Source organism: Procambarus clarkii, unplaced genomic scaffold, assembly GCF_040958095.1.
Source record: "Procambarus clarkii isolate CNS0578487 unplaced genomic scaffold, FALCON_Pclarkii_2.0 HiC_scaffold_439, whole genome shotgun sequence".
NCBI lineage: Eukaryota > Metazoa > Arthropoda > Malacostraca > Decapoda > Cambaridae > Procambarus > Procambarus clarkii.
In genome coordinates, this window is record NW_027189472.1 from 1 (window position 1) to 7,874 (window position 7,874).

Genomic DNA, 7,874 nt, shown 5'->3' on the forward strand with positions numbered 1-7,874 from the left:
ATGCGAGGATAAAAAATAGATTTCATAAGACCCAATGTGCTAGCTGATATCAAAACAATTTATGTTATCGTCTATTAAGCCCTTCAGTAAAAAAGTATAGGGACCTAATTAGGTCCCGTTTTGAGGTGGTGGTGGGTGGAATCGATGGATTAGCCAAGCTCTTATCCGCCGAATCCGTAGAGGGTACGACCCTGGCGCTTCAGAGCGTACACCACGTCCATAGCAGTGACGGTCTTCCTCTTGGCGTGTTCCGTGTAGGTTACAGCATCACGGATGACGTTCTCGAGGAACACCTTCAGGACGCCACGGTCTCTTCGTAGATGAGACCCGAAATACGCTTCACGCCGCCACGACGAGCTAAGCGACGATAGCGGGCTTGGTGATGCCCTGGATGTTGTCACGTAGCACCTTACGATGACGCTTGGCGCCACCCTTCCGAGTCCCTTGCCTCCTTGCCGCGTCCAGTCATGGTGTTGAAGTTGTTGTGAATCGAATTGACGAATGCCCGCACGATTTCCCGACTATATCCCATCAAGCGGACGTACTAGTAGCATTGCAACTCCTGCCTGCCCTTACTTTACGCTTGTGGTCGAGTAGACACGGCTTTCTCACAACGCTTTCAAAACTGCAGTTGCCTACTCGTCTGTTTCACGTCCCTGTGAAATGACTTTTGCACAAATCCAAAAAATAGAGCAAAATCAGCGATAATAGTGATTGAGGTGAGCCGCCTGTTGGCTGCAGCCAGAGGAAGGAGGGGAGGGGCAACGGGGTGACGTAGGCGAGTCGAGCAGCCAATGGCGCTCGAGCAAGCGCCTCGAGACGGCGTATATAAGCAAAAATTTTTCGGCGCCGGCCATCACAAACCACAGTTGTTCACCATGGCTCGCACCAAGCAGACTGCTCGCAAGTCCACGGGAGGCAAGGCTCCTCGTAAGCAGCTGGCCACCAAGGCAGCACGCAAGTCTGCTCCTGCCACAGGGGGTGTGAAGAAGCCTCACCGTTACAGGCCCGGAACGGTCGCCCTGCGTGAGATCCGTCGTTACCAGAAGAGCACCGAGTTGCTCATCAGGAAACTTCCCTTCCAGCGTCTGGTGCGCGAGATTGCCCAGGACTTCAAGACCGATCTTCGCTTCCAGTCGTCTGCCGTCATGGCTTTACAGGAGGCATCCGAGGCTTACCTGGTCGGTCTCTTCGAGGACACTAACCTCTGTGCCATCCACGCCAAGCGTGTCACCATCATGCCAAAGGACATTCAGCTTGCTCGCCGTATCCGTGGAGAGCGTGCATAAGCTAAATCGACCACCCTAGTATACACCAAACTCGGCCCTTCTCAGGGCCAAAATATCCTTCTAAGGAGATTTCAGACATTCCTAGCATAATTTAGGTGTCATACATACATGTGATATCAATAAATCAAGTCATTTGTAGTACAACCTGTTCTCTTACAAACAAAACGCCGTCGCTTTTCACTCTTATGCACTGTCAAGGATCACCCCCCCCCCCCCCCCCCAAAATAAAAATTGTCATACTGTACTAGAAATAAAAGCAGCTTGTATAAGTGACATATACTGTCCAGTCCTGTTTTATTCTGTTTTCGGTCCTCTGGCTTAATCTGTTAAGTTAGGAGATGACATTTTAAATTAACCGTTTTCTTGACATTTTCAAACCTAAGAGGGTGGCCTGCATAGTAATCCTAATGTGGAACATAACAATGAATCTCTAATCTCTAGAAAAAAGATACCGAGTGCTTATATGTGTTGAGAGAGAGAGAGAGAGAGAGAGAGAGAGAGAGAGAGAGAGAGACACACAGACAAGATAGACAAGACAGACAGACAAACAGACAGACAGACAGACAGACAGACAGACAGACAGACAGACAGACAGACAGACAGACAGACAGACAGGCAGGCAGGCAGGCAGACAGACAGACAGACAGACAGACAGACAGACAGACAGACAGACACTGAGAGAGAGAAACACACACAGACAGTTTCATAAATATTCTCATTTTATAGCTATTTGCTTTCAGTGACAGAGGTTTTTGTTATAATAGTATTGGTGTCTAACACTCACAATCTCTTTAGAAATTAAAGTGTGGCTCCAATGGAGCCGAGTTTGTTGGTTTGAGGCCAAGCCACCACCACAGGGCAGTAAGTAAGCCGTTTACTTGGAGGAGGTGTACTTGGTGACGGCCTTAGTGCCCTCAGAGACGGCGTGCTTGGCCAGTTCTCCGGGCAACAGGAGCCTTACAGCCGTCTGGATCTCCCGACTGGTAATGGTGGAACGCTTGTTGTAGTGGGCCAGGCGAGAAGCCTCGGCGGCGATGCGCTCGAAGATGTCGTTCACGAACGAGTTCATGATCGACATGGCTTTGGAAGAGATACCAGTGTCGGGGTGGACCTGCTTCAGCACTTTGTAGATGTAGATGCTGTAGCTCTCCTTCCTCCTGCGCTTCTTTTTCTTATCGCCCTTGGCAATGGCCTTCTGGGCCTTTCCGGCCTTCTTGGCAGCCTTTCCAGATGCCTTGGGTGGCATGATGATGCTCGTGCTGGCTGGCGTTGCGATACAATAATGAACTTTTGCGCGAGGCGAGCTTTCCTTTTATATCCCGCTCGCGACTCAGCTCAGAGCGGGTCGCGTGGCGGAGCGCGCTGATTGGTCAGTGGCGGGCTCCCTTGATCCTGAGCGGGGTATATAACACGAAGCTCGATCTGCGGGGCGGCATAAAACACCACAAACCCACAACAGCAGCAGCAATGTCAGGACGCGGCAAGGGAGGCAAAGTGAAGGGCAAGTCAAAGTCTCGCTCCAGCAGGGCCGGACTTCAGTTCCCCGTGGGCAGAATTCACCGTCTGCTGCGTAAGGGCAACTACGCCGAACGCGTCGGTGCTGGCGCTCCTGTCTACCTGGCAGCCGTCATGGAATACCTCGCTGCCGAAGTTCTGGAGCTCGCCGGTAACGCCGCACGTGACAACAAGAAGACCCGTATCATCCCACGTCACTTGCAGTTGGCCATCCGCAACGACGAAGAACTCAACAAACTTCTGTCTGGCGTAACCATTGCACAGGGAGGTGTTCTTCCAAACATTCAGGCAGTTCTTTTGCCAAAGAAGACAGAGAAGAAGTAAGCACTTCTGCCACCCACCACGACAAATACCATAACCAGGCTCCATCCGGAGCCACACACACTTTAATAGAGAGATTCAAGTAGACAATCAACTTTCAAACATTAATAATAACATTTATATTGATTTCATTTGGAATGTGTACATAACAAACAAACAAACAAAACAAAATTATAGGGGATATTCAGCATCACTTGGAATATTAACCAATCATATAAATCCAATATATATTTTATATTTTACTTTAAGCGAGGAATTCATATTCTATTAATTTTTAATCATACAAATGAACAAAAGCAATTCTTCACTAGACGTAATGAATGAATAAATGATCAAGGTTTTAATGTGTTTCATGAATATATATATATATATATATATATATATATATATATATATATATATATATATATATATATATATATATATATATATATATATATATATATATATATATATATATATATATTAATACTTGTGAACCAGAATATGTTTGAGCAGCAGCGATCGTGCCTGCCATTGGCCGAAGTGCAACAATTCAAATAATTTAAAGGGCCTGCTCGGGTATATAAGAGAGGCTGGGAGACTGGGGCCGGTGGTGGGTGATGGGTGATGAGTGATGGTGTGGTGTGGTATGGTGTTGTTAAGAGTTGATTTACGGCCAGCCAGCCAGCTGCAGCCAAGGCAGGGCAGGGCAGGGCAAGGCAAGGCAAGGCAAGGCAAGGCAAGGCAAGGCAATAACAGAACAGGACAGGACAGGACAGGCAAGGCAAGGCAAGGCAAGGCAAGCAGGCGGGCGGGCGGGCGGGCGGGCGGGCGGGCGGGCGGGCGGGCGGGCGGGCGGCCGGCCAGCCAGCCAGCCAGGCAGGCAGGCAGGCAGGCAGGCAGGCAGGCAGGCAGGCAGGCAGGCAGGCAGGCAGGCAGGCAGGCAGGCAGGCAGGCAGGCAGGCAGCCAGCCAGCCAGCCAGCCAGCCAGCCAGCCAGCCAGCCAGCCACTCCCACTTTGTATTTATATGCATTCAATTTATATTCAAACATTATATATGTTAAGGGCCTAGTTTTAGTGTTTATTTTAAAAATGACAAACATCGAGTCGTTTTACCAGTCCTTTAGCGTTAACAGTGATGCATTTTAAAACTGAACAGAAATCACCTTTTCTGGATATATCAAATATCGAATCCGCTTAATGTGCCTACAATTCAATCATTCAAAAAATACATAATTTACATCATGCCTTTTCATAGAACAGACAATAAGATTTGAGACAATAAGAACTTTACTTTTATAACTAAAGTTGCACAATTATACCAACTCTATGGTGGCTGGGTGGTAAGGTGTGTGGCTGGTGTTTTGGAAGTCGCGAGTTCAAACGACCCAATGGGAGTACTTTTTTTTTTTGCCATACAATCTTCCTAATACTATTATGTAGGTGTGTGTGTGTGTGTGTGTTTTTATTCATTCTTTGGTTTTATAGATGACATACATATTGACTCCTTTTACCGGTCCTTAATTAGGCTCTGGGGAAGCAATGGTGGTGGTGCATTTAAAACTAAACCAAAAATCACCAGTTCTGGACGCGTCAAATATCATATCCGCTTAATGTGTCTACAACCTAATTACTTAAAACTACACTATTTAATTCATTCATATCATGTGCATATTGGTCATTATGCTCATACAACCGACATCAAAATTTATTTTCATTATTAGAATCATACATTTCATCAAGTAATACAGATACAAAGAGATTTTCTTTCTGAGAAGACCGTTAGTATTGGCTGGCTGGCAGGCAGGCAGGCATTTGAGGGTTATTATTTCGCCTGTTGATTGGGGGGAGGGTTGATGTGTTAGGGGGTTTTCGGTTAGGTGTGGTGGTGGTGATTGGTGGTGATTGGTGGTGATTGGTGGTGGTGGTGATTGGTGGTGAGTAGTGGTGGTGGTGGTGAGTAGTGGTGGTGGTGGTGGTGGTGGTGGTAGTAGGTGGGAGGGGGGGGGGGGGGGAAGGGGACTGATGGTCTGTGGATTCCTTCTCCGTACCCCTTACATATAAGCAAAAACATGCCTTCCTGTGGGTATAGAAACATTAACACAAATTATATATGTAACTGATATTGTAGCCTTTTAAACAGAAAAGATTTGTACATACAAATACTTTTAAATTATCATTTATTTGTGGAAATGGCATTTACGTCATTAAATTGATACCTCAGCATCAAGCTTGTGTCCTGCAGCTGTGGTCCAGTGGTAAAGTGTATATAAGTGATGCGTATTCTTGGAGTTGCGAGTTCAAACCCGGATTAAGCTATATATATATATATATATATATATATATATATATATATATATATATATATATATATATATATATATATATATATATATATATATATATATATATATATATATATATAAAACAACATGTTTTGTTTTGGTTGTTTGTTTTTGTATAAAGCCTCACACACTATATTAAGCGAGTTTGTTTTAAACATGACATACATATTAATTCATTTTACCAGGCCTTATTCCACACAACTCCGTGAATTTCCCGTGGAGCCAGCCATTCAAACAAAAACAAACGAAACAAAACAAAACAAAACAAAAAACATTATTGCCAACAGCATTTGGTGTTCCCAGGCGGTCACCCATCCAAGTACTAACCAAACCCAACGTTGCTTAACTTCGCTGATCGGACGAGAAGCGGTGTTCTCAACGTGGTATGGCCGTTGGCATGAGACTGCCTACACATTGTGGCTAATAACCAACTCTTTTTAGTCATCACGGCAGGATACGGACCTTCTTGTGGTGTCTTAATGGTAATTGTATCCTAACATATTTTTGTCTCCTTGGCATGGATATTTAACATCGTTTATTCAGTCTTGGGTTTATGTTCTTTCGCCATTTACAGACATTTTACATCTACCTACTTCCTCAGCCTGCCCTGCCAATTTCTAATGAATTTGTGGATTTTCTTTTGTAATACATACATGTGTGTGCTCATCTGCTCTTCAGTTTTTATGATATTTGTCTCATCTGTCCTGCTTTATGATACTTTTACAAAGAACATGAACAAATGCTTCTATTTTAGAGAAGATATGGGATCCAGGTTTCGGAGCCGTAAAACCAACCGTTGTGATTGGTGGACGAGTTGCCAGGTTGCAGCTTCTGTACCGTGCCGGCACATAAATAGGTTCGGCTCAAGCGGCGGCAGCATCATTCCCCCGTGACTGTCTGAGCGTCTCTCATCACCTTGGTTATCTCATCATCATCATGGTAGAAGCAAAGCCTACCAAGAAGGCTGCGGCTGCTGCTGTGGTGGCCACCACCAGGAAACCTCGCGTCCAGGTTGCTCACCCGAAAACTAGTCAAATGGTTCTAGCCGCGGTCGCAGCACTCAAAGACCGTAAGGGCTCGTCTCTACAAGCAATCAAGAAGTACGTTGTTGCCAACAACAAAGTCGAGGCTGCCAAGATCGCCATTTACATCCGAAGATTTCTCAAGAAAGCAGTGGCTGACGGCATTCTTGTTCAGACCAAGGGAAGTGGAGCTAGTGGATCATTCAAGCTGGCCGTAGCAGAGAAGAGGGCCGTTCTAACTCCCAAGAAAGCCACCACAACCAAGAAACCATCTACAGCAGCAAAGAAGGCCGTGGTAACTCCCAAGAAAGCCGCCACAAGCAACAAACCACCTACAGCCTTGAAAAAGAAGCAGCAGCAGCAGCTTGTTGTTGGGAACAAAAAGCCCAAAATAAAGAGAGCTTCAAAATCTCCCAAACCACCCAAGGCAAAGAAAGCTGTCAAGAAAACAACAAAGGCAAAATAAACGATGACATGCAAGCAGCATGAATACACATGACAATAAACATCCAGGCCTCCCCCCTCAGTGGAGGGGCCTCATATGATTCCAAAAAGAGTTTAGTTTTGTAGACAAATAAATCATTACTTTTGGGGTAGATTTACTCTGTATATTATATATATATATATATATATATATATATATATATATATATATATATATATATATTTATATATACACATGGGTGAGGTGATATGGTACCAAAGTTTTGGGTAAGGTGATTGACATTTACACAAGATAAAACACGAACCAATGGGAATAAAAACATAAGAATGGAAGTAACTGCAGAAGGCCTATTGGCCCATAACACAAGCACTTCCTCTTGATGCTTCTATATTGGTTCGGAGTCTTGAAGCTATAATATATATATATATATATATATATATATATATATATATATATATATATATATATATATATATATATATATATATATATATATATATATATATATATATAATATATATATATATATATATATATATATATATATATATATATATATATATATATATATATATATATATATGCACACAAAACTAAATAGTCTTGTTAGACAAATTGCCCCTATTAGAGGCAAGTTGACTAACAAGCCGAATGACTGCAATTGTTTTGAATTTGAGTTAAATCTAACATAGAAATGTAATCAAACCTAACCTAACCTATGCTAACCCAAGCTAAGCTAACCTAACCTAACCTAAGCTAACCCAAGCTAAGCTAAGCTAAGCTAACCTAACCTAACCTAACCTAAGCTAACCTAACCTAACCTAACCTAACCTAACCTAACCCAGCAATTCATGATCTTAATATAATACTGTTAATTGGATAAACCAATTTGGAAAGAAATGTTCGAAAATAACAAAATTAACTGTGCTTGTTAGGAAAATTGGGCCTTGCATA

General features: G+C 43.6%; 1 non-coding gene across 1 annotated transcript; it reads right to left on the minus strand.

The window, feature by feature from the left end:
* Window positions 1–5,731: 5,731 nt before the first annotated feature.
* Window positions 5,732–5,850, minus strand: LOC138361515 (5S ribosomal RNA). The gene has a single exon (XR_011226997.1). It is a non-coding gene; the product is annotated as a 5S ribosomal RNA (ribosomal RNA).
* Window positions 5,851–7,874: the final 2,024 nt, after the last annotated feature.